This window comes from Poecile atricapillus, chromosome 14 (assembly GCF_030490865.1).
Source record: "Poecile atricapillus isolate bPoeAtr1 chromosome 14, bPoeAtr1.hap1, whole genome shotgun sequence".
Lineage (NCBI taxonomy): Eukaryota > Metazoa > Chordata > Aves > Passeriformes > Paridae > Poecile > Poecile atricapillus.
The window spans coordinates 10,376,750-10,398,848 of NC_081262.1; the positions used below are offsets into that span (position 1 = coordinate 10,376,750).

The following is a 22,099-nucleotide window of genomic DNA, read 5'->3' on the forward strand; positions in this document are numbered from 1 at the left end:
CCTGTGTCACCCTTCCAAATGAGATGCCCACGCTCAACAGACATCCTCTGGCTTGTAAAGAGAGCTCTGACTGTAATGCTGCCTGTTGAGAAAACAAAACTCCTTCCTCATTACCTGCCATTCTGCCTCACTTTGCACTTCCCTGATGTTAATCTGAAATGTTTGAGGGACCATAATTAGGCACAATTCCAACAGTTCCCCTTGATACTGGCTGTTTTATAAGTGATGGCTTGGATTTCAGCGTGTCCTGGTCTCACCCTTGCGGTGGTTAAGGTGCTGCTGGCAGGCAGATTCTGAACAGGAGCAGCAGGCATGGGCTGGCCTGGGGCTGAGGCTGCCAGCATCTGAATCTGGCTTTCTGCAGGTATTGCTGGGAAGTGCCCCTCTGGGCCCCAATCCAGCAGCTCATTCCATGCTGGCCAAAGGCAGAATCACACAGATTTAGCAAAACTGCTGTCAAGGGACTCACTCAAGTGCTTATATTTATTCCCTCTAGAAGGCCACTTCTCCCTGGTAGGGTTTAAGTTTTGGAATATGACTAGCCACAATAAAAATTTCCCCATGTGTTGCCAGCCCTATAGAACTGAGATTGTAATGAGAAAAGGATATTGTCGATACATCTTTTGAAAACATGCATACTCAGAAATATTCCCTTGAGTAAATACATGTGTTCCTTTAAAGCAGTAATATTTTGGTGTACAATCATTTTCTGCATATGTCCTGTTTACATGTCAGAGATGTATTCAAACATTTTTTGGGAAGGATTTAAGCATGCTGTAAAAACCCACCGGTGTCAGCTCCTCATTAGATTTTTAACATGTGTTTTAAGTAGCTTAGTAGGACTGTAACTAATTACATAAATGATGGCTAAGCAGTAATCACATGTGCATGATCTAGCCAGCTGTGGCCTATATCATTCCCTGTGGTCATTAGCAGATATTTAACTTGATTAAGAAAAAAAATGCACACAGCATGTTATTTGATGATTTCAGACTACATTCAGGGTCAGAATATAATTTTCTGAACAGGAAATTAGAGGGACTGTACAATCTCTCTTTTCTGATTGGTAAATACTTTTTGTCCTCTGTTGACTCTTATAAGGAAGTTTTCAAGTATTTTAATCCCCTTAAAACTGACAATGCAGAAGCACGCTAAAACTTACACAAAGTGTCGTTTGAAAGAATTATATAAAACTTTGAAGGGTTACTGACCCTTTCAGTCTGATTCAGCTCTGGATCATTTAAGGATTTACTCAATTTTTAAATAGATGCATGCAAGCACAAAATCATTGTTTCCTGCAGTTCGTTGTCCTGGGCTGGTTTCAAAGCAAATGAGCTGTAACTCAGACTCACAGGTCAATAAGATACTGAGCTCTCTGGTCAAGGAAGACACTTAATCAAATGCTTAATTTAAACGTGTAATTAATTGACTGTACTTTGGGGGATTGAATCAAGGAAGTGCAAGATGGTTTTTCTTAACTCTTCATTCTCCAGACTAAAAATGAGAGGATGTTTTGTTTTTTTCTTGAAGATGAAGGCTTTGGATGCTTGTGTTTTTTGTCTCAATAGTCTAGTGTTGCAAATTATCTCGGCAGTATTATAAAATGAACTATAATCTGATTTCATCACTGTGGTTATTTTTTTGAGACTAAAAAGAACCTATGGCATGGAAGAAAGTGTTTTTTAAAAGATTTCTTTAATGAGGTTGCCTAGGACTTGCACAAAATTTATCATTCAAGGCAATCTAACAGACAGTCCTGCTAGTTATGCAAATAATTTTCTGCTGCTAGTTAAAATATTTTATTCAAAGCTGTTATAACCACACACTTTGTGACTGCTCACTTCTTGCCGAGAGTAGCTGTGCTTTAATTCACGTGCTGTGCCCACTAGATGGCAAGCGAGCTATGCACGATGGAGGGAAAGAAAAAACATTTTCTGTATGCACAAGGCTTTCTTCAAGTGCTTTATAATGAAACAAGATAGATATTATCTATATGTGGTAAGCGAATAAAACAGCCTTTGTAATGCTCAGAGACAGCCTTAGAATTTTTTCTCAAGAGTGTAAGTGCCGTTAGTATGTTCATGTTATTGAAATCTAAATATGCCTTGGGATCTGTAACTTTATTTTGGAAGCCAGCCCTAGTAGCAAGCCAACATCCTGGTGAAACTCCTGTTATAAACTTCTAATCCATTTAGGTTCCAGGGGTTTATGAGGTGAGTCATGCTGAAAACACTTCATTTTAGATACCTACGTGTTTGTTATCCACCCTTTTGTAATTTGTCAGCTGGGGATTAACTAACAACAGGTGTGTGCTGTCCCAAATGGATAAACTGGTTTTGCCTGGGGCTCAGTGTGGAGTTGTGCAGCTGAACAGAGATCTGCTCATTGCTGCTCTCAGTAATGTCAAGAGATTCTGTATTAGAACCAGAGTAGGAATTAGTGGTTGTTACAGGGTAGAACATAAAGACCTCAACTGGAATGTGATGCTATTGCTGGGCTGGGAACAAAATGTGCACCAGGTGTACGGTAGCACTGTTGTGAGGATTTTCAGGGAGTTTTGGTGCTGTTCTTACCTCTTCCTTTTCACACAAGGAGAAGATAGACCAAGTACATAATACTGGTAATTTGATTGTACTTAAAAAATAGCAAAATTCCTAGAACTGCATTTTTATATTGCAAAGAAACTTGTAGCTCATTAACCTCTCTCTTTGATATAGCCTTACTGTCATGGAGAATTACTAGAAAGATGTTCAGGATAGATTGTATTAATAAAAAACTATTTTAAAAATGCAATCGCCTTCTTCCCATATTGCCATTTGACTGTGGACATTTTTTAGAAGTTGTACTGATACCAAAAAAGCAATCCATTTCTATCTGTTGGTAATAAAAATATGATTCCAAACCTGTACATGGATATTCTTGGATTGAGCCATACTGAAGTTTCTTTGTATGGACATGTTATGAGCCTGCCTTCTCCTCTTATGCTCAGTTGCTGTTCCAGGAATCAAACACTGCTGTGCCTGCCCACTCCTTGTTTCTAGACACCCACTGGCCGGTGACAATCCTAGCAATGCTTTCCAGAAAATGCAGGGGCAGTGATGGTTGATGCTGAGAAGCACAAACCTCGGGAGCATCCTGTGGTGGATATTTACAGTCCTGCCTGTGCAGCCCGGTGTTCTGAGCGTCTGTCCCCGATGGGGGTCCCGCTCCGCCTTGCAAAAACCCCTGAGGCAGGAGGTGGTTGAAAGCTCTGACTGTTCTGCAAAGATGGGAAGATGATGATTAGATTAGATTACATTGGCAAAAGGCAGTCTTGGAGGTTTGCATGAAAAGGATGATTGATTAATCACGGGTTGTCTGAAAGGTGATAGCTCTAGGGTCGGAATACCTCACTTCCAGTCCCATTGAGATTGGGAAAACAGCATGCTTAGGGAAATGAGAGTGATTACGAGTGGTTCTCAGCTCCTGATTAACCGGCTTCTTTGAAGTCAGTTCAGTTCCTATGGATTTCCTGAAAGTTTGGCTTGCCATTCCTCATTTCTGCTCAGCTTTCTCATTTGAAAATCAAATATATGGGCTGTATCACAAGGAGCGGTCTCTAGGCTCAGGGCAAAGAGGTTTGGGATGGCTCAAATCCGCCCGGTTCGACATGTGAGAAGAAGACACTTGACTTCTTGTAACAGTGCTGTGGGCACTTATTTTCCATAGGGTTCTAGGGCATAATCCCTCCATGTTACTGAGCCAGTGAATTACTTGAGTTAAAGATAATTTACTAGGTAAGAATTTATTGAGTTGTGATTCAGTACAGACATTGCAGCTGCTCAGTTGTTTGGCTTCTGATGAAAAAACGTTTTACTGTTTCTTTTGTCCTTTTCACATAAGGGCTGTAGTTTCAGTTGTTCCTTCGGATATTTTGAAACTAACTGTTCTGGAACCAGAGAATCCGGTTTCTGGATAGAGGAGATAAATCAAATTGCTTCTAAGCTGCATATAACTGCTGGTCTACCCTAGAATTCACTGAATTAGATATCAAGAATTTAATTAATTTCGGGGTTTCTAAAGGTGTTCTATATACGTTAAATTTTGAAGTTCTTGTTCATATAGAAAGCCTGTATGTTACTGCAGGTTCAAACTAGGAGAAAAGGGATGTGTAGTTGACCTTCTTTTGACCTTCATGAATCATGAGATTCATGTCTTTGTCTTAAATTTAGGACAAAATTTTGGTTGAACTAGAATTGATGGAAGCTTTTGACTTAATTTAGAGAAGCCCAGCTTTCTTTTTTATGCTCTAGATTTTTTGTTAAACTTCAAGTCATCTGAACTTTAAAGAGAGAAGAGTTACTCAGGAAACTCTTACACTGATATGATTTGTGAAATAGTTTGATAATACTTCCTCCTTTGACTCCTAGAATACCAGGAGCTTGTTGTACATACCCTTCATCAGTCAGATGGTTGTGCTGTGTAGATGATTTTTGTTAGTATCATGGAACACACGTACTTGCAGCTAAACCTTACCTAAAGTTTCATATCTCTGCCCACATTTGTTACTTTTGTAACGCTACTTAACAGCTAAAAGTAAATCAAAATATCAGTAATGACAAAAACCTCTCAATTTCTCTCTTTACAGTAGATAGGAGGGTCTCAGCTACAAAATTCAGATATCAATTTAGTTCTGAAATTTTCAGAAAATCAGGGATCTGACACTCGATTTGTTTTTTTAAATGTGAAAAGTCATTAGAATTACCTGGTTCTGCTTTTGGGTGTTCTATATCTAGTATTTACAGACCAAGACACGAGGCTGAATTGAAAGTATTACCATACATAGTAATGAATTAAAGAAAAAGACAATTATGATTGTCTCCTTTTTTGGAATATCCAGAAAAGATGTAATATTGTACTGTGAGTTTATTCTAGATCAGTATCCTAAATCCCCTTCCTCCCCCAGCTGACAGAACAGATGGTTCATCTCTCTCCTACAATTTCTGAATCCTTCAAAATCCCACTGTGAGGAGCTGGGGATAGGTCTTTCTTTAAGAAGTCCTGTCCCTCTAGTTCATTTTAATTCCATGGCTAACTCTTCAATAGCACTTCAAGTATCACCCTGTTATGCTGGTTTTTCTGGAAATTACTAAGGGATGAGATGGTGTGTAGAATTAATACTGCTGATGAAAATATCAATGTAAGTATTCAGCACAACTGGAGAAATGTGAAGGGAGAATGTCTACAACCTTTTTCCCAAACTTTTTTGATATAAGCCCGTGGTCTTTGAGCAGTCTGTGAGAGCTGTGGGCAGTGTAAACAGTTTAGGTCTGCTTATACCCATGAGTGGCACTTCAGGCAAAAAAGGATTTGCAAATTATAAAGGTGACATAAGAACTGTGACAGTGTCACAATAACAGTATTACCAGCACTGCTGAGGGGAAGGCTGAAATCTTGGGTTTGTAAAGAGTGAGTATGTATTCATAGTGGAATAATGCCTATGAAAAGAATAAAAACATCCTTGACAGTCAAGGACCCAAATCTACAGTCATGGGAAAGAGAAAGGTGAAAGATAAGCAGAATTGTAGCGAATGGACAAGGAGATCTTGAACACTTTCATTAGCAGCAAAAATTAAATCAGTTACTGCAATAACTGCAGGCAAGGGGGATGGGGAGGTTGTGCAGAAAGGCAGTAATTTCCTTCTCATTTTCTTTCATTGTGGGGAGCTTTCCATAACTTCAGGGAACTATGGCAATTATGTAGCATCAAGTCAAGAATGACATTAAAATGACCAAGTCAAGTGGGCTGTGTCACTGGGGATTTAAACTCATGCGTTACTTACATTGATGGATAACTCTTTAGAGGAATGAGCATTTTGTTATGTGACTCACCAGCTAGCAGCTGGATGCTTTTCCCAAAATATTCAGAAATATTCATCTTGCTAAGTGCAGCCAAGTTTATGCTGTTTGGGTAATATTAATGAATTAATGTAAATGTGTATTATATTTTGTTAGTTCTTAGTTTCTAGACAATATGGGCCAAGGCCACATCCTTTTTTCAACAGCACAAAGTAGTTGAAAAGGCAGAGAGCAGCCAGGTAGGAATCTCACTTACACAGGAGGAGTCCCTTGGTAACAGACAACTACCACAGCAGCTCAATTTCAAGTTTTCTCCAATGCCAAATCAGTTGAAATTTCTGAGCAAAACAAGAGTTGGGAATTGGTTTTTGCTTCTGAGTTAGTCTCAGCTGTCAACAGTCCACCAGGAAAGTGGGTAGCAGCATATGAATTAGGGCAGTGCTGCAGCTTGAATTCTGTTTGATGTTTGTGCTCCTCTGACTAACAGTGTGATGTGGATTTCACCACAGATCCGGTGGAGTTTGAGGCCAGAAGATGGAACTCCCTGGCTGCCACCCACCTGCAGCAGCAGCTACAGCTGGGATCAGGTACTAATCAGATTCAAACCTTTTTCACTGCCAATTTTGTCAGTCTCTTATTCTTTCTTTAATTTCCAATTTGTCCTGCCCCACCCATGGGTACTATTTGCCAATACAATAAAAAGAAAATTCTGTATCAAACAAAGCACATACACACAAAGTAACAGAAGTCCTGTTTCCCTTTTTCAGATCTCTAACATAACATTCTCTTTCTCCTTGCCTTTCTTGCTCATTTCAAGACTGTTCAATTCCATTTCAATTTCTCTCTGCAGTCATTGATTACTGATGTAATATTTCCCATATAAAATTCAGAGCTATAAAAATAGGCTACAGTACAGAAAATATTTTAGACAGAGGCTGGTTTAGTTGAGTTAGCGAGGTTATGTGTTGGCAAATAGTGACACATTCATTTATTTATCTGCAGGGAATTGTTAGTGAAGTTTCTTGTTTATGCCCTTTCAGTCTTTCTACTGATTCATTCTCACCTGTTTTCTGAGACTGCTGTGACTGTGTAGAAATATAATGTGACCCAAGCAGCTCAAATTCATTAGAACATGATTATCATGAAGCAAGAGGTCTAGCAGAGACATTTTAAATGAGGATGTAATATAGGTAGCTTTTTACTTCTATGAAAGTGTGAAAGTATGAGTTACATTTTCATTAAGTTAAGGCAGCGAGGTCTTCAGCGTGATTGGTGTACCTGCTGTAGAGACAGCACTGTGAAATAAGCCAGAAGCAGCATTCTTCCCACTACTTCCCCCTGTTTTTATTGATTTAAGTGAGGCTCTGGGGTATCTGATCCTATCCTGATGCCTGAAGATTTATTCAAATAACTCCCCATGCATCAGTGTGATATTATACCGCTTGTTCTCTGGAGAAAATAATTAAGTGAGTTACTAACGCATAAAATGCTCAACTTAAAATGCTTAAATATTCCATTTGATGCAGTTATATATAGCTTAATGTAATAAGTGCAGTATCCTCTTAGAGTGCCATGGTTTTCATCTCCATTAAATGGAATATTAATTACCAGTTGATTCCAATTTTGTCAAGGTTGCTTTGTTGTTGTATTCTTAAACAAGACCAGAAGGTGAAAAAGGACTAACCTGTATATAAATTAAAAGTAATCAACAGAGGTCAGAACAATAGTGTCATTACTTTGGGGTTGCAGTTATAAATAATTTGCAATCCCAGAGTTTTTAAAATGAGACAGAAAATCTGTTGACTGATTTGTAAGAGAAGTTGCTTGTGGGGATGGCAAGGTAGTTCATCCTATGTGCAGGTATTGCGAAGAATGTGAGAGTAACTGAATACAGCCAGTGATGGAGCAGGTGATGGAGTTCAGCCTTTCACTGGAAGAACTGGTTTGAAAATGCAATTCCAGAGCAGCTCCCTGGAGCACTCAGCAATCAGTGGATGCACATGAAGTTTCCAGTATCCTGCTCAAAAAGCCATCAAATAGCTTCCAAATGGGTGTCAGCTGCTGAGAGCTGGAACAGTTAATTTTGCTTTGTGTGTTAGAAAGGTTAATCCTTTGACATTGAACATGAAAGATTGTTTAATTTTTTGAGAAAGAAAAAGAAAATATTTTTTAGTTCTAAATTTGCTTAGATTTCACTTATAGTGAAACAAAATGTGTGGGTTTCTCTATATTATTTAAAAAAACCCAAAAATCTGTAATATTTTGCAGCATTTTATATTATTTACATCAAGCGGTTTCTTTAGATACAGCTTTGTTTGCATGGGAATAGAACTATCAGTTCCAGATTTTATTTTTTTTTTATTTTTTGCCTTTTTGTCTTGTTTCACTATGGAAACAAGCATTTTAGTCCAACAATTTCATAGTGAAAATGCAACTGAAATTCACCCTTTTCTTGCAAACCATATAAATATGTGTTTGTATATTCTGCTTGTATTAAAATCAGCCACCTCTGAATACAAAATCCACTTCAAGGGTGAGATCCTAATATTCATCCATCTTCATGATTCCATATATTCCATATATCCCTTTCCCTTGATACAGCTGTTCTATAAATGTGTATTATACTGGAAATTGAACACTGACAGCGTAGGAGAGGCATGTGAAGAGGAGGAGGAGGAAGAATTGTTCCAGCAGTGGTGGATGTGTGTTTGGATGGTGCAGGTGCCCACTTCATTCACTGCATCCCTTCAGCACCAAGAGTTCAACCCAGTGCTGGCTAATTCCAGGACCTGAAACTGTATCTACATGCAAATCTCATCCTTTGGAATCAACTTTCCTTTGGGTCCTGGTAAGGAAATTCAATGTATGTGGGCCCTGCTTCTGTGTATTGTTTGCTGGGGGCTCACCCAACCATAGCCATCAATACCTGGGCACTTACTCCAACATCTCACATTTTTATGCTTTGGCTCAGAGTGCAAAATGAAAAACAGATTAAGCTGTTGTTGTTGATACACATTTCCACTTTACCTGCTCTCCATGTAACGGAGGGTTTGAACAGGATCTGTGTTGCAGCAGTTTTATTGCCCAATTCAATTTTGCAGTTCTGCACAAGTACAAGAAATGATCAAGTTTGGTTCATCTTTCAAGTAGCTTTTGCATCATTCTGCCTGTCCCCCTCCCCAATATTTTTCACACTTTGATGCTAATGAGGGGCCAGAGCATCCTAAAGTTAATTAACATTTCTGGTCATAGATGTGCAAAGGTAAGAAGAAAATTGATCTGCCAGTGTTGAACTAAAGTGTAGAAAGCAGAGATGCATTGCTAAGATATCTTTCATCTGAATAAAAAGGAGGACTTTTTTTCAGGAGCTGCTGCTGCTTTTTCCTGCACTATTTCTCATCAGCATATTAAACCTCTTCTTCACAGGCTTTGTTCAGCTGTTGTTGCATAGCATTCTGGGTTGAGTAAATTCACGAGAGTGTGGTTTAGGGAAAAGTTGGCAAAATGAAGCTGTAAATTGTTGGGAAGTGTTTAAATTGAGAACTGTGTTGCAAGTTTCCCATGGAGATTTAAGTCTGATTAACTGAACAGAACTGAAATATATTTTTCAATTTATATTCAAATAATGTTCATTGTTATTTTCTTTAATATGAACTTTAAAGATCTCCGAGGGGATCATTTCTCTACAGATAGCTGTCTTCTTTCAAAAAAAACCCCAGTGTTGCCATTGACCTTGAGTATTTTCAAGAGAGAAGAGCAGAGGAGGCAAATAAATGCAATTTCAGCCCTTGTTTACCAGTCATCCCTGAATGTGCCAAATACCACAGCTGCCACTGACTTTGAGGAACCCTGGTATTTGAATGGTATGAAGTCCAGATATAACATTTATTTTGATGGCATTAGAAAATGACAGTTAATGTTTCAGTTATTCAGGAATATAATGTAAAAGTACAAAAATTGTTCTAGGGTGAGTAAGTTTAGCTGCAGTGTAGGTTCTCCTGTTCAGAATCCTGATCTTAAAACTTACCAGGGCCTCAGCTTTGGGGTACTTCAAGTAGCAGTTCTTGTGCTCAGAAATGTGTTGGTACACATGAAAAATATTTCATAGAATCATAGAATATCCTGAGTTGGAAGAGGCCCACCAGGGTTATCAAAGTCTAACATTTTTTGGAAGAATGTATGTAGCTATTTTTTCTAATTTTTGTTGTAAGGAAAGCAGCAGGATTTAGGAGATGGCACTTTGAAAAGATTAGCAACTCATTCAAAGTTGTTAAGGAAAATTGGAGCAACTAAGGCAAGGGGAAGGTCAATGCAGTCATGCTTGCTCATGAATTGTTAGGGAACTAAAAGAACAAGTCCTGTGACTGGGAAGGACTAGAAAGAAGTCAAATATTGGGGTTCTTTGAGGCTTTGTACACTGACTGATATATTATTATATTTTCTGCTTAGAGTAATGGTGAAAAGCAGGGTGTCAATACATGGTAATGCCATAAATTTATATAAATTAGGCAATTTTAGAAAAGATTACTAAGAGCTCTAGGAGAATGTAATAGAACTTGGTAATAAGATGTCAGATTAAATTCAATTTAGATAAGTGCATGGGAATTAAAGTATAAATCACTTCAGCAGTACAGTTCTAAATCAGTCCTTCAGAAAATTGCTTGATATTATATTGGAATATTTGAAAAACACTACTGTGATTATGTAAGTTAAGATTATAGTAAAAAGTGCAATAAAGGCATAGGTATTTAAAAAATATATGGGCTCTTTTGTTGTACTTGATTCTTGATCATTGATTATAGTGGCTCTATAAAGTGTTCCAGGTGCATGAGGTTGTGTCAGATTCCAGTGGCTTGATAAAAGCGCACACATCTCATTCATAGTGGGTGGCTCTGGTATCTGGCTTGTAGATTTAAAACTAAACTTCTAGATAGTAATGCAAATTTCTTTTTTTTTCTTTTCCCCTAAAAGAAGAAAGTTCTTGTATTTTTTAAGTTCTGCTGGAGACCAGGTGTTTGAGTTGTGTTGGATCTAACCAGGCTTGGGAGGTTATTTCCATTAAGGTGTGTGAGATCCAAAGTGTCAAATTCCATGACCAGGGTGTACCCTAACAAGTAAATGGTAGTCCTGTGAGCATCACTTTTCACTTTCCATAACGAAATGATGGCTGAAAGAATGTCTCTGAATGCTTAAAAATAACAACCCTAAACTAAAACCTAGACTGGGAAATCTGATGAAAATCAGCATTTTCCAGCCTTGTTTAATTTGGTGTTTTCCTGAAAGCCCTAGAAACTCTGGTGCAGATGGTGAGAGCAGGATATCACCTGCAAGACTGGGATCTGTGTGTTTGAATAATGAAAATTCTGATCAAAACTGTTTGTTGTGGCTGCAATCTGCAGTAAGGCCACTTATGACTAAATAATTGCAGATTTGACCACAAGTCTTTCCTGAATTCTCTACTAATCTATAGCAGAGCTTGCTGCATGTTGAATTTTTGGTGACACTTTCTCCATTGTTTGATCAATCCCTGCCCACTGTGTAGAAGTCTCAAGGAGAACTTGTGCTCTCTGTAACTTTGCAGCAGTGTTCGTGTTGTCCTTGCAGTTCTTATTCAGTGTGAAATATTCCCTTTCAGAATTGGTTTATAATTGAGCTCCAGTAAGATCGCTCACCTTGTCACCTGTTAATATGAAAAGTTCTGTATTTTAGAGAGAGGGCACTGATCACTTTATTTCTGTGTTAATAATAACAACTACTGTCAAATTATCATGGATAAAGGATGTCTTTTTTTTTTTTTTTCATTACTGGCAAGAGAAGTATGCTTAGTCACTGCAATTAATTCTGGTTGTGGTTCCAGAGCCTTATAGTGAGTAATTTCAGTCTCTATTTCTGGTTGTCTCTGGAGATTTGAAAAAATTTGGAACCGTTTTTAAAGCAAGGTTTTGATGTCATCTTAAATGACATTGGTTGCCTTTTCACATAATTTTGATGAAATCCTTTGCTTTTGTACTCTGTTTCACCAGTACAGCTAAATCTGTCATTCACTCCCAAATAATCCAAGCCCAACTTGCTTTGCAGCTCAGAGGATTAATATAGACTGCTCAGAGTTACATGCTTTAATACTGTCTGGGGAAAAAAAAACGTTTCCTCACTATCTGTTTTCAGAAGCATTAAAATGTTTTACAATTTCAGTCCTTATACTTTGTCTTCTACAGCTCTGTTGTAAAACTGTGGAAGCAATAAATCCTTTCTATCTTTAATTGAATCCTTTGATATCACTCTTTAGGGCAGTCTGGGCTTCACAGTTATTTGCACATATTCAGTAGGAAACGTCTGTTCTTGTAGGTTTTACTCTTTGTCCTTCAACAATGTAAATCTCATGGCCACAAATGCTTTCCATCTTGTGTGGTCCCTGCTTATGCCCTTTTTATTTGCTGCACAGAGCTCATGTCAGCTCCTTTTTGCCTTTAGACTCTCTGGAAATAATTTTGGGGCTGTTCAAACCAGTTCAGTTCCTCTCCTTGTCAGCTCTAGCATGTAGCCCTAGCTCTGTGCAGATTAAACCAGCGTTAGTCCTGGTGGCCACAGCCCTGCCCTGGGTTCTGTTCTGTGCAGTCCTGGCTGTGCAGTCCCACCAGCGAGGCTGGGCAGGGAGGAACGAGCTCCAGGGAGGCTGCTGAAGGACCAGAGCCTGGTACAGAGCTGCTGCCAGAGGCTGCACCTTCATCTTTGCAATGCTTCCACTGTTGATCCTCCACACTCACAGTCTGGCTGTGGGTCAAGGAATTGCTTTTTTATTTTCAGATTCAGAGCTGTTCTGTAGGAAAATATTGCCAGTTCAGTGTCTAGGAAAAAAAAAGTGTGTTTTTCTGGGTTTCTTAGGAAAACCTTGTTTTTTAGAGATAGGAGTAGTTCAACTTTTGCACCCAAAAAGTATTTGCAAATGGCAGCAGTTGTCTGCCACATTAGGCTTAAGAAGTTTCTCTTTTGTGTTGTTTTTTTTTTTTTTTTTTTTTTAAAATGAGGCTAGCATATTTTGCTATACAAGATACAGCATGTGCACGATATCCTGCTTTGGAGACTTTATAACACTACTGTGTAGGCAGGAAAGGGATTTCTTTCCCTTTGCAGTCTCTGAGTTTGATTTTTTAGGTAGCAGAGAAATATAGCTCTAGTCCTAACGAAAATACTGTGTTGTACCAACATTGTTCATACAGTTATTGAGTTTTTTATATTGCATAAAAACATGAGCAATATCTTTGCTATTCACATGCTGCGTATTCTTTGTAAGTTTTTTCCTTGTAAAAAAACAAAAACCCAACACAGAAACCTCCTCTAGAACACTGTAAGAAATAAAGTGTAGTAAAGTAAAGTAGCCAGTAACTGGGATAGATATGACTGCACTGAGAAAAGGATGCCACACTCCTGTAGGAATTACCTTGTTTATATTGCTTTTAAGTCACTGAACATGTCCATGGTGAAATATAGACTTATATTTACAGAACTCTGAGCAGTGTCTAACTGAGTTTCAGACTTATGTAGTTAATAAAAGAGCCTATTCTCTTCAGACAACCTTGAATTCTTATTAAATGTATAAGTTTCATTTTAGACAACAGGTTTCTACATACTGGAAGCCTCAGGCTAAAGTAAAAAGCAAAGGGGACATGTATATATTTGTAGGTGCAGTGCAGAAGGGAAAATTCCTGTTTCTGCTGCCAGGATTCCAACTAGTTCATTTGTAAGGTTGGTCTATTTCTCTTTAAGAAGGGCAGGTGAAAAATACAACTTATAGAGAAAGTAGTTTTATTTCTGTTGCTCTCAAGGAGTTAATGTACTTTTAATTAGAAAAAGCCATTGAAGGCAGGTGGGGAACGGGAAAAACTGTTGTTTCTTAATGAAAAATTTTCACTGTCCTGCAGAAAGAGCAATAGATATCCTCCTGAGATTTTTTACTAGAATTAATGGAACCTAGTGTTAGAAATGATGCTGTAAGGAATGAGAAAACAAGGCCTGAATTAATAAAACCTTACAGTACAGTACCATGCAGTAAGTGCAGAAATTTCTTGTTTTTCACAATCTGAAAACAAAGACAAAGAGAAATCATGCAACTTGAATATAGCATAGTTTTTCTCCTACAGGAAGAAAGTGAATCCACGTTGTTAACTCTTGACACTGTTGTCCACCCTAATTAGAAAACTGCATTTTTTAAGGCTTAGGGATGGTAAAGTCATCAACATATTTGGGATAAAAGGCCATGTACAACATTGTCTGATTTGAAAAGCAAAGCTGAATCAAACGAAGTAACACAATAAAAGCTGCATTCTAAGTATGGTGATCTTTGCAGCCATGCCACTGTACTTGTAAAACCTACAAAAATCAAACATTTTTTCTTTAACTTGATTCAAGTGTTTCGCTGAAAAGATAGTCTCATAACTGAATGGCTGCTGTGAGCTTTGCCGCTCCACTTAATTACTTCCATTTCCAGGCAAAATGGCTCTCCTGAATTCTGCTTTGGGTTTATTTTTTTGCCTAGTGGAAGGCCAAAAATGCTCCCTCATGGAGGCAATCCCATATAGCAGAACGTGAGAGGGCATTGGGAAGTGGATGTTTTAAAACTGCTGATCTCACCTGCTGATGTGTGGTAGAAGTGACAGCAAATTCCACATCAAGTAGGAAATGCATGTGTGTCACTGGCACTTCTGTCTGAGGCTGGAGCCTTCCAGGTGCCCTGCACAACATGATTCTTGAAGCAGCTGCTGCTGTGAGTAAACGTGTGAGAGTACTGATCTGGAATGCAAAGCTTAAAAAGCATTTTGGAACCACATCACTGACATATGGCACAGCAGTTGAAATGAGTGGAGTCATTGTTCTGATGCAGACTTTACAGATAACAGTAGGAGAAATAAAAGGAAAGGTGCAGAGCTTTATGGGGTGATTTACAGAGGAACTGGATGTGACAATGCGAGTCAGTCGAAAAAAAAAAGTAACAGCCCACAAGTTGAAACAGTGCAACAGCTTTTCCTCAGAATGAAATGATGAAGACAAACAGACGAATGTAGGAGGAATAAAATAAATCAGCTGTTGGCTCTCTCTTTGAAAACACTTTTAAAAGGGAATAAAATTGTTTTTCAGTGCTTTTTAGACTTTTTTCATCCTTTTAAAGAAGAAATTAAGGTGTCTCTTGATTCTGTACTTATTAAAAATGAAGTGTTGCCTGATTCTGTGAGCACCTTCACATCGTGAAAGTGTAATGTGAAAATGACAACTGATAGTTGTGAGAACAGGTATCCTTCAAGCCTATTTTTAACAAGTGCAACAAGAAGACTTAACTGCCCTCAGCTCTCACGACTTTGGCCTCCAGTCCAAATCCATTTAATGCTAAATTCTGGGGAGGAAATGGGCTTCCTGCTGGGAACAGAAAATTAAGAAATATGTGTTAGAAAATGCTCTAGTGTGATGGTTCTGTGTCAAAAACAGTCTGCAGCTTTCTGCCTAGACTTTACAAATTGAAAGCAGCATCTGTATTTGGATTCTGAAGCAAAAAAGAGCACAGCATAAATAGTCCTGATATAAGATGCTTAATATGTCAGTTCACCTAAGCAAATGATCCCATAATCTCTTCCAAATCATTACAGAATATTTCTGACCTTATCTCCTCCCTATTTCTACAAAAATCTAGTGTTCTTTTCAGTTCTGAATTTCAAACCTGATTTCCTGGGTGTTAAGCAATTGCAGCAAGTGTGAAGTTTTCTGTCTGCCTTTCCATGAAGAGACTGTTTGCAGGATTCGAATTTATAATCATGGAACTGAAATGATGATCTAGACTGTGTAGTTCTGGATAAATGTAGAACAAATGATGTACCTGCAGTGGCTCAAGGCAGACTCAAGACTTCCCCAAGGTTCAGAGTAAGTTTTTTGCAAAGGTCTCATTTACTTCAGGAGTAATGAGAATACAGTTCTAGTTTTAAAACAGAAAATGCTGTCTCATTTTGTGTCTTGAAAATTGAGTGTTGAGCAGTAATCTGCTTTTTTGTTCTATCTCCTAATCTCACAAGCTGATAATTACTTTGTAATAGCTGCCAAATCATTAAGGAGTGGAATATATTTACCTACCTGTGCTGATAAAAGGGATAATCTTTTTATTTTCAGGTTTTAGCCATCTCAGCAGATAATAACTGCATAAATGGTTTTGTTGCTAGAGCCTGCTTAAATGCTTAAAAAACTGGTGTGGATTAAAATTAATTTTTGTGTCTTATTCATATGTGGGTTTTTTGAAGGGGTAAATGTCTCTTATTTCTGTTAGTTTTCAGGGCAGTGTAAGACATCTTGCAGAATTGTCTTACAGTCTTGGGTATTTTAGAGAGTATTACTTCCTGCATCCATTTCATTCTCAGAATAATTGAAAGAGGGAAGAGGTAACAACTAATAATAAATGCTTTTTGAATGATATTGTAGACTTAGTTTTCAAACTAAAAAAAATACTTATGCATACATGAAAAAAAATGATTTCTTATCACCAGAAGCACTGTGGAAATGGCAGTGGATATTACATGGGATGGCCCTCACATGCTCAGCTCCATTAGCTTGGACAATTCAAGGGGATCTCAGCTGGGTTTCCTGGCCACAGGTTACACAGGTAAGAGCAGAACTGCTTTTACAGCCACTTCTTAGCAATCATTCCCTTCTGAATCTGCTTGCTTGGAGGTGACAGTAAAATTTGGCAGTACTGTGCTCTCAGTCTCCAATAATTGTTTATTCTAACATCCACATTTGAAAATTATCTGCACTTTCTGTTTTTTTGTTGTGTGGGGTTTGTTTTTTTTCCTGCAATTTGCCATTTTAATGTAGATTTTCATATCTATGGGTGTATGCTGGTAATTTCAGCAAAATGTATTGCTAACTAGTTAAAATGATGTATTTTTGATCGTTGTATGGTGGATGAGGTAAAATAAAATGCCGTGGTGGTATGGAATCTAAATATTTGTGTAGATGTTTTATTTGATAACTCTCATTCTGCTTCAGCTGTTTATGGGGTTTTATTGCTTGCTTTGCAATCCAATATAGGGAGCCAGGTGTACCAGGGGAGGCTGAGTTATGTTGCATGTGGTTTCACAGAACCATATTAGTGTTCCTTAATCATTAAAGCAATGTGAATTGTGGTCATATATCTTTCAAAACAGCACATGATTATAGCCTAGGAATGCATTAAGAAACTTAAATGCGAATTAAGTACATGAAAAGATTGCTTAGATCTTGCAGACTCTGTTGCATTGTGAACACTTAGTGGTGGGAAAGGAAAATTCTTACAGTGCTTTCTGTCTGTGAGTTTTAAAAAAGCTTTATAGGGGGCTGTTGTACCTGTCTGCAGGTGACAAGATTGAAACAGACAGAAAAGAAAAATTTTTCCAATGTCTCCTGGAAGGCAAATGGTGCTGCTGGAGGAAAAAACAATCGGTTCAGAAGTCTGGGCCAGTTCTCTGTTCAAGTTTCTACTGCCTTCTTCTTTGTTTCCAGCTGTTCTATTTCCCAAGAAAACAAACATCTCCACTACAACTTCCAAATAGAATGTGGTAAGTATTCTGAGAAACCTCTGCTAGGAATTTCTACTTTTATTGTTTGCTTCTAATAGCATTACACTGGTAATCACAAGCCTATTTTTTTTTAATAGTTGATGCCACTATAATTCCAATGTTCCTTATTCTGAAATTGAGTTATTCTGTATTTTTGTATACAGAAATGAAGGTAGTTTATCCCAGTTTTCTTCAATACAATTCCTAATGTTCTGCTTTTAAAGAGAGAGATCCTCCTGCTGCAATATCTCATAATCTGTTTTTATGAATAGAAATTGCATCAAATGCAACATTAGAGGAATGGCATTAGCTTTACATTAAGTGAAGTCCTTATTCAGATACAAGTTATTAAAAAAGAGAAAAGGGAATTATTTTTCTTTTATTTCTTGACTATACATGAAACGATTCAGTTTATTTTTGTGAATCCTACTCTTTGGCCAGTTCCTGGAAGTGCCATCACACAAATCTTAGCTTCACCAGGCCTGTCTCCTCAAGACCATGCTGCTCTTACTCTGACATTAACAAAGTCTGAGTTTATATCTAAGCTTCTGATGGACACATTGCCATCACATTGCTGGTTAGAGTTGGTTGGAAATCTTTAGACAAAAGATTTTCACCTGTGTGGTGGAGCTGGGACCCTCTTTTATTTGAGCTCTTTTCAGGTCTGCTGAGGCTCTTGAGGTGTGTCACTGTGAGACCTGAGCAGTCCCACACGTCAGTGGGTTTGCAGGTGGCTTTCCTAGGAATAAGGGAAGCACGTCCCTCTACACCAACCCCTCTGCTGTTGTCAGCAGTATTAGTAAGCCACAAGGATCTGTAGAATTTCAAGCAGGATTTAATATGACTAATCACATCCCACAGGATTTGACTGACATTTCAGTACTGGGTTCTGTGCAGCAGAAATAAGCCTTTAAGAATAAAACATTTTCTGTATTAAAAGGATACCCTTCATATAACTGCAGCAAGCCTAACATGAGGAATGACTCTTGTGCACTAAAATTAGAGCTCATGTGACAGACAAGGTAAGAGCTCAGGGTTCCAACATGCACACTAGGATTTGCTAAATTGAATAAACACAAACAGATCTAATTCTGATGCTTTCTCATTTGTGCATGCTCAACTTTAGAAGTCAATAACACTTTTCAAGACAGACTATGTGAGCATTATGTGAAATTGAATAGGTGCCTTTATCTGCTTAGGAGTTTGTGGCATTTTTTAATGAGACAATGCAATAATATACACAGTATCTGGAGGTTTTAAAATGTATACTCTTCTCTGAAATTGGCAAATTAAGTATCACATATACTTTGAAAATATTAATGCTACATTTTTCTAGGAAAACATAATAGCACGATTTTTACTGACATCCAGACATGAATTTTGCTGTTTTTGAAAAGCAGATTTTCAACATCAGGGCTCTGATGTAATGTGTCCTGCGGGTTAGTTGAGGGCATCTTACTCTGTTTTTATTTCTGAAATCCAAGTAATTGCATATAAATTTATATCCATAAAATTGATGCAAGAATAACTTTGGTTCCAAGATTAGCTAGTTACATGTGTGCAGACTTGTAATTATTTTCATCATAATTTTGTTGTTATCCTGTTCTTTCTAATGCCTGGCTAAATCTGTCATACCACATCATTTTGTTTGGCCTTTTCAGGGGTGCTGGTTGCTCTGTCTCAAAGTTTCCTTTCCATTTTATTCAGTGCTGTATATTATCCTGAGACCTGTTCTCTACAGAAAATTTGGTTTTTAACATTCTGGTGCAATAAACGGCAATAAAACAGGGTAAGTTTTCTAACTGTGTAAGAAAACCATGCCACTGATGTTTTTTATTGAAGAAAACATTTAAATACTTTTTTAAGGTGTTTTAGTCATCTTGGCAATGTGCAGTGTGTAGAAGCTAAGGATATGTGACTCAGGAGAAGATGTGTTGGTACTCATTTAGGGAAAAAAACTCTGTTTGTATTCATACAGAGCCTGAGCTGAGACCCAGGGGAGCAAACAGAACACTCTTCATCACATACAGGAGGAAATCTGCAGCTGATGTAAATTTTTATAACTCGGTTGACTTCAGAAGAGCGATGCTGATTTTATAGGAGATGAAGTTTTTTGCACAGTGGTGGCACTTTCTTTGTTTACTTTAAAAACAGCTGTGCTTAATATTGGGCAGAGAAACCAAATCAAGTTTCCTGACCTGCATCCCTGTCCTCAGCAAAGCTCTTCTGGATTTACTTTAACCAGACTGGGATCAGTATCTGCTTCAATATGTACAAAATACCAAGAGGCATTTCTATAGTTTTTGTTCTCTTACTGCTTGGAGCCACTTTGTTGGATCAAAGCAAGTTGAAAGCTGGGCTAACCAGATGGTTTGGGATTTCCATGAGGAAGACTATCCTGGGGAGACATAGAACCAGAGCAGGGGATTGCTTGCTTGGAGAGTTACTGAGCATCATTTGGTTTGAGTTTCATTGGGCACAGGTGACTGTTAACTGAAGGAAAGGCTGGCATAATAAATAATAATAATAATAATAATAATAATAATAATAATAATAATAATAATAATAATAGTAGAGCACCCAAAAGCTGCCCTTCACTTCAGAGATGGTTGTGGGAGAGTGGATAAAGGAAGGAATGTGGCCCCTCTTTTCTCAGCTGTACAGGGTGCACCTCAGCTTCAATGAAAAATTCAGTTTTGTTTCCATTTGAGGAATTTTGTATGTAAACCTTCCCAAGCATCCAGATGAGAGTATTCTCAAGCGTGTGTTCCTGCTGCTTTGGGTACACAGCTTTGCAGTTCATTAAACTCTGCTGTCTTGCATGGTAATATTAGTTCCTACCAAACCTAGCAGTGTTCATTTACAAAATAGCAAGTGTAGCCACGTGGCAGACCAGCTCCATGAAATACATCTCAGTTACTGAGCAATTTGTAAACTTCACAAGTGTTACACAACAGTGTCCTTTGAGGGAAAAGGTCCCTGCTCATGGCAGGGGACTTGGAACTGCATAATCTCTAATGCCTCGTCAACCCAAACCATCCTGTGATTATATGGTTCTGTGAACACCAATTAAGAATTTTTAGGAGTTCTTCACAGTATTTTTCAATGGTTAAACTGGTTTACCTGTTAAAACTCCAAGTCACAGCATGAGTTTAGTTTATAATTACCCAAAATTCTTGATTATATCTAACCCTGACACCATCTTGCTCTCTAGGGAACATCATGACAGCTGAAATTTGTTAAGAGTTTGGGGAAGTAGTTACCACTTGCAGATGGCTGGCAGGTGACTTTTCAGTCAGAATCCCATCACAGCTGAGTGGATGATGTGCGTCATATTGGGGGATGATATAGGAAAATATATCAAATACAAATTTGACATATTTGCAAATTTTTTTTTCTCGTACCACTTGTATTGTTAAAAACTGTGTCTCAATTTAGATGCACTCAGCCTGTACTTCTGTTGTTTATATGAGTGTGAATTGGCACAGTTGGGACAGCTCTACCCTCTGTACAATTAACAGAAGAAGGAATTGGGTGTTTTGCAATTTGACTAAATTAACCTATGAAAGCTGTAGAGAAATGTAATTCCTTTGGCTGCTGCGAATATTTAGAGACAATGCTGGTCAAGCATCTTCCTTGGTAGTGGAAGATCACCCTTAGAGTAAGGATTAATGTGTATTTCAATATTTATTCATACGGGGTTTTAATTTATAGTTTCAGCACACATCCACAGTTGGTCTCAGTCAAAACATCTGTCTTCATATTAACTCAGAGTACTTCTGATTGTTAAAAAAAACAATGTTATGAGATGTGGGGGTAGAATAATTATCTCTCTAATACAGCATTAAGAAATTCCCTGCACAGAGAAAGACAGATTTACACTTGCTTTGTCTTATGTGGGTGTAAGAGATAATGGGAACATAAATCTCTGTAGGATAATAAAATGTATAATTTAGAATCTCTGCATAAGATTAATGCCATACAGCTTTTTCTTCCCCCCCCCTTCCCCCCTCCCCCTTCCCCCCCTGCTTTTTAGGTAATGAGGTTTGTATTTTCACAGGTTACAGTTTCATTATCAACCAAAATAATCAACTGACCATAACATATTTACAAGATTTTGGCTTAAAAAAAAAATTCTTAGGGTCATTGTTTTTAGGAATAATTTTTTTTATTAATGATTTTAGTGTAGACTTTTAAAGCTCAGTTTATATTTGGTTGCCAGGACTTTTTATTAGGTATAATTTATGATTGTGTTTTTAGTTGAGGAATTGATCCTGTTTTGAAATATGGTACCTTATGATAATGAAGAAGGGGAAATATAAGAAGAAAAAGTATAATGTAAAGAGGGAATAGGTTTTTTTGTATCAATGTTAGCACTTGTTCCCAGTATGTAATAAAATACAAAAATTTTGTGAGATACTTCCTATTATCAAGCCTCTTACCAGGTGCTCATAATTTTAAAACTAAATGTTATTGTGTTAATGAACTCTGTCCAGAGAGGCTGAACGTCAGAAGCCTCTCAGAGCCCTTTGTTGCTGCTTTGCAAGAAATGTTGGAAAGCAGTGGAATTAAGGGGTTGCTTCCTAGTGCTGGTCATCTTGAGTGCTTTGGCATTTCACCTCAATTTCTGTGTTTTAGTTTACCCAGTGAGCGTAAGGGTCACAGTGCAAAGCTACTTGAGATCCCAGGTG

General features: G+C 37.9%; 1 long non-coding RNA gene across 2 annotated transcripts in view; it reads left to right on the forward strand.

Annotated features, from left to right (window-relative positions):
- LOC131584362 (uncharacterized) overlaps nucleotides 1-22,099 on the forward strand; it is a 46,635-nt gene that overhangs the window by 3,119 nt on the left and 21,417 nt on the right. For both annotated transcript variants that reach the window (XR_009278735.1, XR_009278736.1), the window contains exons 3-7: nucleotides 6,348-6,425; nucleotides 8,440-8,686; nucleotides 16,359-16,474; nucleotides 17,207-17,408; nucleotides 19,116-19,197. This is a non-coding gene — a long non-coding RNA (uncharacterized LOC131584362). The remainder of the gene's footprint in view (nucleotides 1-6,347; nucleotides 6,426-8,439; nucleotides 8,687-16,358; nucleotides 16,475-17,206; nucleotides 17,409-19,115; nucleotides 19,198-22,099) is intronic.